Here is a 14,619-nt window from a genome sequence, read left to right as displayed (position 1 = left end):
AGTTATCCTACCTGCTGATACACCAGTGAGTTCACACTGGGGAGAGACCGTTCACCTCTCTGAGTGTGGGAAGGGATTCACTCAGTTATCCCACCTACTGATACAGCAGCGAGTTCACACAGCGGAGAGACTGTTCACCTCTCTGAGTGTGAGAAGGGATTCACTCAGTTATCCCACCTGCTGATACACCAGTGAGTTCACACTGGGGAGAGACCGTTCACCTCTCTGAGTGTGGGAAGACATTCACTCATTTATCCCACCTGCTGATACACCAGCGAGTTCACACTGGGGAGAGGCCGTTCACCTCTCTGAGTGTGGGAAGGGATTCACTCAGTTATCCCACCTGCTGATACACCAGCGAGTTCACACAGCGGAGAGGCCGTTCACCTCTCTGAGTGTGGGAAGGGATCCACTCAGTTATCCCACCTGGTGATACACCAGCGAGTTCACACTGGGGAGAGGCTGTTCACCTCTCTGAATGTGGGAAGGGATTCACTCAGTTATCCCACCTACTGATACACCAGTGAGTTCACACTGGGGAGAGACCGTTCACCTCTCTGAGTGTGGGAAGGGATTCACTCAGTTATCCCACCTGCTGATACACAAGCGAGTTCACACAGCGGAGAGACCGTTCAACTCTCTGAGTGTGGGAAGGGATTCACTCAGTTATCCCACCTGCTGATACACCAGCGAGTTCACACTGGGGAGAGACCGTTCACCTCTCTCAGTGTGGGAAGGGATTCACTCAGTTAACCCACCTGCTGATACACCAGCAAGTTCACACTGGGGAGAGTCTGTTCACCTCTCTGAGTGTGGGAAGGGATTCACTCAGTTATCCTACCTGCTGATACACCAGCGAGTTCACACTGGGGAGAGACCGTTCACCTCTCTGAGTGTGGGAAGGGATTCACTCAGTTATCCTACCTGCTGATACACTAGTGAGTTCACACTGGGGAGAGACCGTTCACCTCTCTGAGTGTGGGAAGGGATTCACTCAGTTATCCCACCTGCTGATACACCAGCGAGTTCACACAGCGGAGAGACTGTTCACCTCTCTGAGTGTGGGAAGGGACTCACTCAGTTATCCCACCTGCTGATACACCAGCGAGTTCTCACTGGGGAGAGACCGTTCACACCTCTCTGAGTGTGGGAAGGGATTCACTCAGTTATCCCACCTGGTGACACACCAGTGAGTTCACACTGGGGAGAGGCCGTTCAACTCTCTGAGTGTGGGAAGGGATTCACTCAGTTATCCCACCTGCTGATACACCAGCGAGTTCACACAGCGGAGAGACTGTTCACCTCTCTGAGTGTGGGAAGGGATCCACTCAGTTATCCCACCTGCTGATACACCAGCGAGTTCACACTGGGGAGAGACCGTTCACATATCTGAGTGTGGGAAGGGATTCACTCAGTTATCCGACCTGCTGATACACCAGCGAGTTCACACTGGGGAGAGACCGTTCACCTCTCTGAGTGTGGGAAGGGATCCACTCAGTTATCCCACCTGCTGATACACCAGCGAGTTCACACTGGGGAGAGGCCGTTCACCTCTCTGAGTGTGGGAAGGGATTCACTCAGTTATCCCACCTGCTGATACACCAGTGAGTTCACACAGCGGAGAGCCTGTTCACCTCTCTGAGTGCGGGAAGGTATCCACTCAGTTATCCCACCTGGTGATACACCAGTGAGTTCACACTGGGGAGAGGCCGTTCAACTCTCTGAGTGTGGGAAGGGATTCACTCAGTTATCCTACCTGCTGATACACCAGTGAGTTCACACAGGGGTGAGACCGTTCACCACTCTGAGTGTGAGAAGGGAGTCACTCAGTTATCCCACCTGCTGATACACCAGAGTTCACACAGCGGAGAGGCCGTTCAACTCTCTGAGTGTGGGAAGGGATTCACTCAGTTATCCTACCTGCTGATACACCAGTGAGTTCACACTGGGGAGAGACCGTTCCCCTCTCTGAGTGTGGGAAGGGATTCACTCAGTTATTCCACCTGGTGATACACCAGCGAGTTCACACTGGGGAGAGGCCATCACCTCTCTGAGTGTGGGAAGGGATTCACTCAGTTATCCCACCTGCTGATACACCAGCGAGTTCACACAGCGGAGAGACCGTTCAACTCTCTGAGTGTGCGAAGGGATTCACTCAGTTATCCCACCTGCTGATACACCAGTGAGTTCACACTGGGGAGAGACACTTCACCTCTCTCAGTGTGGGAAGACATTCACTCAGTTATCCCACCTGCTGATACACCAGCGAGTTCACACTGGGGAGAGACTGTTCACCTCTCTGAGTGTAGGAAGGGATTCACTCAGTTATCCCACCTGCTGATACACCAGCGAGTTCACACTGGGGAGAGGCCTTTCACCTCTCTGAGTGTGGGAAGGGATTCACTCAGTTATCCCACCTACTGATGCACCAGCGAGTTCACACTGGGGAGAGACCGTTCACCTCTCTGAGTGTGGGAAGGGATTCACTCAGTTATCCCACCTGCTGATACACCAGCGAGTTCACACTGGGGAGAGGCCGTTCACCTCTCTGAGTGTGGGAAGGGATTCACTCAGTTATCCCACCTGCTGATACACCAGCGAGTTCACACTGGGTTTGAGGCCGTTCACCTCTCTGAGTGTGTGAAGGGATTCACTCAGTTATCCCACCTGCTGATACACCAGCGAGTTCACACTGGGGAGAGGCCGTTCACCTCTCTGAATGTGGGATGGGATTCACTCAGTTATCCCACCTGCTGATACACCAGTGAGTTCACACAGCGGAGTGCCTGTTCACCTCTCTGAGTGTGGGAAGGGATCCACTCAGTTATCCCACCTGGTGATACACCAGTGAGTTCACACTGGGGAGAGGCCGTTCACCTCTCTGAGTGTGGGAAGGGATTCACTCAGTTATCCGACCTGCTGATACACCAGTGAGTTCACACTGGGGAGAGACCGTTCACCTCTCTGAGTGTGGGAAGGGAGTCACTCAGTTATCCCACCTGCTGATACACCAGAGTTCACACAGCGGAGAGGCCGTTCAACTCTCTGAGTGTGGGAAGGGATTCACTCAGTTATCCTACCTGCTGATACACCAGTGAGTTCACACTGGGGAGAGACCGTTCCCCTCTCTGAGTGTGGGAAGGGATTCCCTCAGTTATTCCACCTGGTGATACACCAGCGAGTTCACACTGGGGAGAGGCCATCACCTCTCTGAGTGTGGGAAGGGATTCACTCAGTTATCCCACCTGCTGATACACCAGCGAGTTCACACAGCGGAGAGACCGTTCAACTCTCTGAGTGTGGGAAGGGATTCACTCAGTTATCCCACCTGCTGATACACCAGCGAGTTCACACTGGGGACAGGCTGTTCACCTCTCTGAGTGTGGGAAGGGATTCACTCAGTTATCCTACCTGCTGATACACCAGCGAGTTCACACTGGGGAGAGACCGTTCACCTCTCTGAGTGTGGGAAGGGATTCACTCAGTTATCCCACCTGCTGATACACCAGCGAGTTCACACTGGGGAGAGACCGTTCACCTCTCTGAGTGTGGGAAGGGATTCACTCAGTTATCCCACCTGCTGATACACCAGTGAGTTCACACAGCAGAGAGACTGTTCACCTCTCTGAGTGTGGGAAGGGATTCACTCAGTTATCCCACCCACTGATACACCAGTGAGTTCACACTGGGGAGAGGCCGTTCACCTCTCTGAGTGTGGGAAGGGATTCACTCAGTTATCCCACCTGGTGATACACTAGCGAGTTCACAATGGGGAGAGGCTGCTCACCTCTCTGAGTGTGGGAAGGGATTCACTCAGTTATCCCACCTGCTGATACACCAGCGAGGTCACACTGGGGAGAGGCTGTTCACCTCTCTGAGTGTGGGAAGCGATTCACTCAGTTATCCTACCTGCTGATACACCAGCGAGTTCACACTGGGGAGAGACCGTTCACCTCTCTGAGTGTGGGAAGGGATCCACTCAGTTATCCCACTTGCTGATACACCAGCGAGTTCACACTGGGGAGATGCCGTTCACCTCTCTGAGTGTGGGAAGGGATTCACTCAGTTATCCTACCTGCTGATACACCAGTGAGTTCACACTGGGGAGAGACCGTTCACCTCTCTGAGTGTGGGAAGGGAGTCACTCAGTTATCCCACCTGCTGATACACCAGTGAGTTCACACTGGGGAGAGGCCGTTCACCTCTCTGAGTGTGGGAAGGGATTCACTCAGTTATCCCACCTGCTGATACACCAGCGAGTTCACACAGCGGAGAGACCGTTCAACTCTCTGAGTGTGGGAAGGGATTCACTCAGTTATCCCACCTGCTGATACACCAGCGAGTTCACACTGGGGAGAGACCGTTCACCTATCTGAGTGTGGGAAGGGATTCACTCAGTTATCCGACGTGCTGATACACCAGCGAGTTCACACTGGGGAGAGGCCGTTCACCTCTCTGAGTGTGGGAAGGGATTCACTCAGTTATCCTACCTGCTGATACACCAGTGAGTTCACACTGGGGAGAGACCGTTCACCTCTCTGAGTGTGGAAAGTGATTCACTCAGTTATCCCACCCACTGATACACCAGTGAGTTCACACTGGGGAGAGGCCGTTCACCTCTCTGAGTGTGGGAAGGGATTCACTCAGTTATCCCACCTGGTGATACACTAGCGAGTTCACAATGGGGAGAGGCTGCTCACCTCTCTGAGTGTGGGAAGGGATTCACTCAGTTGTCCCACCTGCTGATACACCAGCGAGGTCACACTGGGGAGAGGCTGTTCACCTCTCTGAGTGTGGGAAGCGATTCACTCAGTTATCCTACCTGCTGATACATCAGCGAGTTCACACTGGGGAGAGACCGTTCACCTCTCTGAGTGTGGGAAGGGATTCACTCAGTTATCCCACCTGCTGATACACCAGTGAGTTCACACTGGGGAGAGGCCGTTCACCTCTCTGAGTGTGGGAATGGATTCACTCAGTTATCCTACCTGCTGATACACCAGTGAGTTCACACTGGGGAGAGACCGTTCACCTCTCTGAGTGTGGGAAGGGAGTCACTCAGTTATCCCACCTGCTGATACACCAGAGTTCACACAGCGGAGAGGCCGTTCAACTCTCTGAGTGTGGGAAGGGATTCACTCTGTTATCCTACCTGCTGATACACCAGTGAGTTCACACTGGGGAGAGACCGTTCCCCTCTCTGAGTGTGGGAAGGGATTCACTCAGTTATTCCACCTGGTGATACACCAGCGAGTTCACACTGGGGAGAGGCCATCACCTCTCTGAGTGTGGGAAGGGATTCACTCAGTTATCCCACCTGCTGATACACCAGGGAGTCCACACAGCGGAGAGACCGTTCAACTCTCTGAGTGTGGGAAGGGATTCACTCAGTTATCCCATCTGCTGATACACCAGCGAGTTCACACTGGGGAGAGACTGTTCACCTCTCTGAGTGTAGGAAGGGATTCACTCAGTTATCCCACCTGCTGATACACCAGTGAGTTCACACTGGGGAGAGACCGTTCACCTCTCTGAGTGTGGGAAGGGATTCACTCAGTTATCCCACCTGCTGATACACCAGCGAGTTCACACTGGCGAGAGGCCGTTCACCTCTCTGAGTGTGGGAAGGGATTCACTCAGTTATCCCACCTGCTGATACACCAGCGAGTTCACACTGGGGTGAGGCCGTTCACCTCTCTGAGTGTGGGAAGGGATTCACTCAGTTATCCCACCTGCTGATACACCAGCGAGTTCAAACTGGGGAGAGGCCGTTCACCTCTCTGAGTGTGGGAAGGGATTCACTCAGTTATCCCACCTGCTGATACACCAGTGAGTTCACACAGCGGAGAGGCCGTTCAACTCTCTGAGTGTGGGAAGGGATTCACTCAGTTATCCTACCTGCTGATACACCAGTGAGTTCACACTGGGGAGAGACCGTTCACCTCTCTGAGTGTAGGAAGGGATTCACTCAGTTATCCCACCTGCTGATACACCAGTGAGTTCACACTGGGGAGAGACCGTTCACCTCTCTGAGTGAGGGAAGGGATTCACTCAGTTATCCCACCTGCTGATACACCAGCGAGTTCACACTGGGGAGAGGCCGTTCACCTCTCTGAGTGTGGGAAGGGATTCACTCAGTTATCCCACCTGCTGATACACCAGCGAGTTCACACTGGGGTGAGGCCGTTCACCTCTCTGAGTGTGGGAAGGGATTCACTCAGTTATCCCAACTGCTGATACACCAGCGAGTTCACACTGGGGAGAGGCCGTTCACCTCTCTGAGTGTGGGAAGGGATTCACTCAGTTATCCCACCTGGTGATACACCAGTGAGTTCACACTGGGGAGAGACCGTTCACCTCTCTGAGTGTGGGAAGGGATTCACTCAGTTATCCTACCTGCTGATACACCAGTGAGTTCACACTGGGGAGAGACCGTTCACCTCTCTGAGTGTGGGAAGGGATTCACTCAGTTATCCTACCTGCTGATACACCAGCGAGTTCACACAGCGGAGAGACTGTTTACTTCTCTGAGTGTTGGAAGGGATTCACTCAGTTATCCCACCTGCTGATACACCAGCGAGTTCACACTGGGGAGAGGCCGTTCACCTCTCTGAGTGAGGGAAGGGATTCACTCAGTTATCCCACCTGCTGATACACCAGAGAGTTCACACTGGGGAGAGGCCGTTCACCTCTCTGAGTGTGGGAAGGGATTCACTCAGTTATCCCAACTGCTGATACACCAGAGAGTTCACACTGGGGAGAGGCCGTTCACCTCTCTGAGTGTGGGAAGGGATTCACTCAGTTATCCCACCTGCTGATACACCAGAGAGTTCACACAGCGGAGAGACTGTTCACCTCTCTGAGTGTGGGAAGGGATTCACTCAGTTATGCTACCTGCTGATACACCAGCGAGTTCACACTGGGGAGAGACTGTTCACCTCTCTGAGTGTGGGAAGGGATTCACTCATATTCCCACCTACTGATACACCAGTGAGTTCACACTGGGGAGAGGCTGTTCACCTCTCTGAGTGTGGGAAGGGATTCACTCAGTTATCCTACCTGCTGATACACCAGTGAGTTTACACAGCGGAGAGACTTTTCACCTCTCTGAGTGTGGGAAGGGATTTACTCAGTTATCCCACCTGCTGATACACCAGTGAGTTCACACTGGGGAGAGACCGTTCACCTCTCTGAGTGTGAGAAGGGATTCACTCAGTTATCCCACCTGCTGATACACCAGCGAGTTCACACAGCGGAGAGGCCGTTCACCTCTCTGAGTGTGGGAAGGGATTCACTCAGTTATCCCAACTGCTGATACACCAGTGAGTTCACACTGGGGAGAGACCGTTCACCTCTCTGAGTGTGGGAAGACATTCACTCAGTTATCCCACCTGCTGATACACCAGCGAGTTCACACTGGGGAGAGGCCGTTCACCTCTCTGAGTGTGGGAAGGGATTCACTCAGTTATCCCACCTGCTGATACACCAGCGAGTTCACACAGCGGAGAGGCCGTTCACCTCTCTGAGTGTGGGAAGGGATCCACTCAGTTATCCCACCTGGTGATACACCAGCGAGTTCACACTGGGGAGAGGCTGTTCACCTCTCTGAGTGTGGGAAGGGATTCACTCAGTTATCCCACCTACTGATACACCAGTGAGTTCACACTGGGGAGAGACCGTTCACCTCTCTGAGTGTGGGAAGGGATTCACTCAGTTATCCCACCTGGTGATACACCAGCGAGTTCACACTGGGGAGAGGCCGTTCACCTCTCTGAGTGTGGGAAGGGATTCACACAGTTATCCCACCTGCTGATACACCAGTGAGTTCACACTGGGGAGAGGCCGTTCATCTCTCTGAGTGTGGGAAGGGATTCACTCAGTTATCCCACTTGGTGATACACCAGCGAGTTCACACTGGGGAGAGGCCGTTCACCTCTCTGAGTGGGGGAAGGGATTCACTCAGTTATCCCACCTGCTGATACACCAGTGAGTTCACACTGGGGAGAAGCCGTTCACCTCTCTGAGTGTGGGAAGGGATTCACTCAGTTATCCCACCTGCTGATACACCAGCGAGTTCACACAGCGGAGAGACCGTTCAACTCTCTGAGTGTGGGAAGGGATTCACTCAGTTATCCCACCTGCTGATACACCAGCGAGTTCACACTGGGGAGAGACCGTTCACCTCTCTCAGTATGGGAAGGGATTCACTCAGTTGTCCCACCTGCTGATACACCAGCGAGTTCACACTGGGGAGAGGCTGTTCACGTCTCTGAGTGTGGGAAGGGATTCACTCAGTTATCCTACCTGCTGATACACCAGCGAGTTCACACTGGGGAGAGACCGTTCACCTCTCTGAGTGTGGGAAGGGATTCACTCAGTTATCGCACCTGCTGATACACCAGCGAGTTCACACTGGGGAGAGACCGTTCACCTCTCTGAGTGTGGGAAAGGATTCACTCAGTTATCCCACCTGCTGATACACCAGTGAGTTCACACAGCGGAGAGACTGTTCACCTCTCTGAGTGTGGGAATGGATTCACTCAGTTATCCTACCTGCTGATACACCAGCGAGTTCACACAGCGGAGAGACTGTTCACCTCTCTGAGTGTGGGAAGGGATTCACTCAGTTATCCCACCTGCTGATACACCAGCGAGTTCTCACTGGGGAGAGACCGTTCACACCTCTCTGAGTGTGGGAAGGGATTCACTCAGTTATCCCACCTGGTGACACACCAGTGAGTTCACACTGGGGAGAGGCCGTTCAACTCTCTGAGTGTGGGAAGGGATTCACTCAGGTATCCAAACTGCTGATACACCAGCGAGTTCACACTGGGGAGAGGCTGTTCACCTCTCTGAGTGTGGGAAGGGATTCACTCAGTTATCCTACCTGCTGATACACCAGCGAGTTCACACAGCGGAGAGACTGTTCACCTCTCTGAGTGTGGGAAGGGATTCACTCAGTTATCCCACCTGCTGATACACCAGCGAGTTCTCACTGGGGAGAGACCGTTCACACCTCTCTGAGTGTGGGAAGCGATCCACTCAGTTATCCCACCTGCTGATACACCAGCGAGTTCACACTGGGGAGAGACCGTTCACCTATCTGAGTGTGGGAAGGGATTCACTCAGTTATCCTACCTGCTGATACACCAGTGAGTTTACACAGCGGAGAGACTTTTCACCTCTCTGAGTGTGGGAAGGGATTTACTCAGTTATCCCACCTGCTGATACACCAGTGAGTTCACACTGGGGAGAGACCGTTCACCTCTCTGAGTGTGAGAAGGGATTCACTCAGTTATCGCACCTGCTGATACACCAGCGAGGTCACACAGCGGAGAGGCCGTTCACCTCTCTGAGTGTGGGAAGGGATTCACTCAGTTATCCCAACTGCTGATGCACCAGTGAGTTCACACTGGGGAGAGACCGTTCACCTCTCTGAGTGTGGGAAGACATTCACTCAGTTATCCCACCTGCTGATACACCAGCGAGTTCACACTGGGGAGAGGCCGTTCACCTCTCTGAGTGTGGGAAGGGATTCACTCAGTTATCCCACCTGCTGATACACCAGCGAGTTCACACAGCGGAGAGGCCGTTCACCTCTCTGAGTGTGGGAAGGGATCCACTCAGTTATCCCACCTGGTGATACACCAGCGAGTTCACACTGGGGAGAGGCTGTTCACCTCTCTGAGTGTGGGAAGGGTTTCACTCAGTTATCCCACCTACTGATACACCAGTGAGTTCACACTGGGGAGAGACCGTTCACCTCTCTGAGTGTGGGAAGGGATTCACTCAGTTATCCCACCTGGTGATACACCAGCGAGTTCACACTGGGGAGAGGCCGTTCACCTCTCTGAGTGTGGGAAGGGATTCACACAGTTATCCCACCTGCTGATACACCAGTGAGTTCACACATTGGGAGAGGCCGTTCAGCTCTCTGAGTGTGGGAAGGGATTCACTCAGTTATCCCACCTGGTGATACACCAGCGAGTTCACACTGGGGAGAGGCCGTTCACCTCTCTGAGTGGGGGAAGGGATTCACTCAGTTATCCCACCTGCTGATACACCAGTGAGTTCACACTGGGGAGAGACCGTTCACCTCTCTCAGTATGGGAAGGGATTCACTCAGTTGTCCCACCTGCTGATACACCAGCGAGTTCACACTGGGGAGAGGCTGTTCACGTCTCTGAGTGTGGGAAGGGATTCACTCAGTTATCCTACCTGCTGATACACCAGCGAGTTCACACTGGGGAGAGACCGTTCACCTCTCTGAGTGTGGGAAGGGATTCACTCAGTTATCGCACCTGCTGATACACCAGCGAGTTCACACTGGGGAGAGACCGTTCACCTCTCTGAGTGTGGGAAAGGATTCACTCAGTTATCCCACCTGCTGATACACCAGTGAGTTCACACAGCGGAGAGACTGTTCACCTCTCTGAGTGTGGGAATGGATTCACTCAGTTATCCTACCTGCTGATACACCAGCGAGTTCACACAGCGGAGAGACTGTTCACCTCTCTGAGTGTGGGAAGGGATTCACTCAGTTATCCCACCTGCTGATACACCAGCGAGTTCTCACTGGGGAGAGACCGTTCACACCTCTCTGAGTGTGGGAAGGGATTCACTCAGTTATCCCACCTGGTGACACACCAGTGAGTTCACACTGGGGAGAGGCCGTTCAACTCTCTGAGTGTGGGAAGGGATTCACTCAGGTATCCAAACTGCTGATACACCAGCGAGTTCAGACAGCGGAGAGACTGTTCACCTCTCTGAGTGTGGGAAGCGATCCACTCAGTTATCCCACCTGCTGATACACCAGCGAGTTCACACTGGGGAGAGACCGTTCACCTATCTGAGTGTGGGAAGGGATTCACTCAGTTATCCGACCTGCTGATACACCAGCGAGTTCACACTGGGGAGAGGCCGTTCACCTTTCTGAGTGTGGGAAGGGATTCACTCAGTTATCCTACCTGCTGATACACCAGTGAGTTCACACTGGGGAGAGACCGTTCACCTCTCTGAGTGTGGAAAGTGATTCACTCAGTTATCCCATCTACTGATACACCAGTGAGTTCACACTGGGGAGAGGCCGTTCACCTCTCTGAGTGTGGGAAGGGATTCACTCAGTTATCCCACCTGGTGATACACTAGCGAGTTCACACTGGGGAGAGGCTGCTCACCTCTCTGAGTGTGGGAAGGGATTCACTCAGTTATCCCACCTGCTGATACACCAGCGAGGTCACACTGGGGAGAGGCTGTTCACCTCTCTGAGTGTGGGAAGGGATTCACTCAGTTATCCTACCTGCTGATACACCAGCGAGTTCACACTGGGGAGAGACCGTTCACCTCTCTGTGTGTGGGAAGGGATCCACTCAGTTATCCCACCTGCTGATACACCAGCGAGTTCACACTGGGGAGAGGCCGTTCACCTCTCTGAGTGTGGGAAGGGATTCACTCAGTTATCCCACCTGCTGATACACCAGTGAGTACACACAGCGGAGAGCCTGTTCACCTCTCTGAGTGTGGGAAGGGATCCACTCAGTTATCCCACCTGGTGATACACCAGTGAGTTCACACTGGGGAGAGACCGTTCACCTCTCTGAGTGTGGGAAGGGAGTCACTCAGTTATCCCACCTGCTGATACACCAGAGTTCACACAGCGGAGAGGCCGTTCAACTCTCTGAGTGTGGGAAGGGATTCACTCAGTTATCCTACCTGCTGATACACCAGTGAGTTCACACTGGGGAGAGACCGTTCCCCTCTCTGAGTGTGGGAAGGGATTCACTCAGTTATTCCACCTGGTGATACACCAGCGAGTTCACACAGGGGAGAGGCCATCACCTCTCTGAGTGTGGGAAGGGATTCACTCAGTTATCCCACCTGCTGATACACCAGCGAGTTCACACAGCGGAGAGACCGTTCAACTCTCTGAGTGTGGGAAGGGATTCACTCAGTTATCCCACCTGCTGATACACCAGCGAATTCACACTGGGGAGAGACCGTTCACCTCTCTCAGTGTGGGAAGACATTCACTCAGTTATCCCACCTGCTGATACACCAGCGAGTTCACACTGGGGAGAGACTGTTCACCTCTCTGAGTGCAGGAAGAGATTCACTCAGTTATCCCACCTGCTGATACACCAGTGAGTTCACACTGGGGAGAGACCGTTCACCTCTCTGAGTGTGGGAAGGGATTCACTCAGTTATCCCACCTGCTGATACACCAGCGAGTTCACACTGGGGAGAGACCGTTCACCTCTCTGAGTGTGGGAAGGGATTCACTCAGTTATCCCACCTGCTGATACACCAGTGAGTTCACACTGGGGAGAGGCCGTTCACCTCTCTGAGTGTGGGAAGGGATTCACTCAGTTATCCCACCTGCTGATACACCAGCGAGTTCACACTGGGGTGAGGCAGTTCAACTCTCTGAGTGTGGGAAGGGATTCACTCAGTTATCCCACCTGCTGATACACCAGCGAGTTCACACTGGGGAGAGGCCGTTCACCTCTCTGAGTGTGGGAAGGGATTCACTCAGTTATCCCACCTGCTGATACACCAGTGAGTTCACACAGCGGAGAGACTGTTCACCTCTCCGTGTGTGGGAAGGGATTCACTCAGTTATCCCACCTGCTGATACACCAGTGAGTTCACACTGGGGAGAGCCTGTTCACCTCTCTGAGTGTGGGGAGGGATCCACTCAGTTATCCCACCTGGTGATACACCAGTGAGTTCACACTGGGGAGAGGCCGTTCACCTCTCTGTGTGGGAAGGGATTCACTCAGTTATCCTACCTGCTGATACACCAGTGAGTTCACACTGGGGAGAGACCGTTCACCTCTCTGAGTGTGGGAAGGGAGTCACTCAGTTATCCCACCTGCTGATACACCAGAGTTCACACAGCGGAGAGGCCGTTCAACTCTCTGAGTGTGGGAAGGGATTCACTCAGTTATCCTACCTGCTGATACACCAGTGAGTTCACACTGGGGAGAGACCGTTCCCCTCTCTGAGTGTGGGAAGGGATTCCCTCAGTTATTCCACCTGGTGATACACCAGCGAGTTCACACTGGGGAGAGGCCATCACCTCTCTGAGTGTGGGAAGGGATTCACTCAGTTATCCCACCTGCTGATACACCAGCGAGTTCACACAGCGGAGAGACCGTTCAACTCTCTGAGTGTGGGAAGGGATTCACTCAGTTATCCCACCTGCTGATACACCAGGGAGTTCACACTGGGGAGAGACTGTTCACCTCTCTGAGTGTAGGAAGGGATTCACTCAGTTATCCCACCTGGTGATACACCAGTGAGTTCACACTGGGGAGAGACCGTTCACCTCTCTGAGTGTGGGAAGGGATTTACTCAGTTATCCTAACTGCTGATACACCAGTGAGTTCACACTGGGGAGAGACCGTTCACCTCTCTGAGTGTGGGAAGGGATTCACTCAGTTATCCTACCTGCTGATACACCAGCGAGTTCACACAGCGGAGAGACTGTTTACCTCTCTGAGTGTGGGAAGGGATTCACTCAGTTATCCCACCTGCTGATACACCAGCGAGTTCACACTGGGGAGAGGCCGTTCACATCTCTGAGTGTGGGAAGGGATTCACTCAGTTATCCCACCTGCTGATACACCAGAGAGTTCACACTGGGGAGAGGCCGTTCACCTCTCTGAGTGTGGGAAGGGATTCACTCAGTTATCCCACCTGCTGATACACCAGAGAGTTCACACTGGGGAGAGGCCGTTCACCTCTCTGAGTGTGGGAAGGGATTCACTCAGTTATCCCACCTGCTGATATACCAGAGAGTTCACACAGCGGAGAGACTGTTCACCTCTCTGAGTGTGGGAAGGGATTCACTCAGTTATCCTACCGGCTGATACACCAGCGAGTTCACACTGGGGAGAGACTGTTCACCTCTCTGTGTGTGGGAAGGGATTCACTCAGTTATCCCACCTACTGATACACCAGTGAGTTCACACTGGGGAGAGACCGTTCACCTCTCTGAGTGTGAGAAGGGATTCACTCAGTTATCCTACCTGCTGATACACCAGCGAGTTCACACTGGGGAGAGGTCGTTCACCTCTCTGAGTGTGGGAAGCGATTCACTCAGTTATCCTACCTGCTGATACACCAGCGAGTTCACACTGGGGAGAGACCGTTCACCTCTCAGAGTGTGGGAAGGGATTCACTCAGTTATCCTACCTGCTGATACACCAGTGAGTTCACACTGGGGAGAGACGGTTCACCTCTCTGAGTGTGGGAAGGGAGTCACTCAGTTATCCCACCTGCTGATACACCAGAGTTCACACAGCGGAGAGGCCGTTCAACTCTCTGAGTGTGGGAAGGGATTCACTCATTTATACTACCTGCTGATACACCAGAGAGTTCACACAGCGGAGAGACTGTTCACCTCTCTGAGTGTGGGAAGGGATTCACTCAGTTATCCTACCTGCTGATACACCAGCGAGTTCACACTGGGGAGAGGCCATCACCTCTCTGAGTGTGGGAAGGAATTCACTCAGTTATCCTACCTGCTGATACACCAGTGAGTTCACACTGGGGAGAGACCGTTCACCTCTCTGAGTGTGGGAAGGGAGTCACTCAGTTATCCCACCTGCTGATACA

Source organism: Pristiophorus japonicus, unplaced genomic scaffold, assembly GCF_044704955.1.
Source record: "Pristiophorus japonicus isolate sPriJap1 unplaced genomic scaffold, sPriJap1.hap1 HAP1_SCAFFOLD_240, whole genome shotgun sequence".
Classification (NCBI taxonomy): Eukaryota; Metazoa; Chordata; class Chondrichthyes; family Pristiophoridae; genus Pristiophorus; species Pristiophorus japonicus.
Note: the sequence above shows the minus strand (reverse complement) of the source record.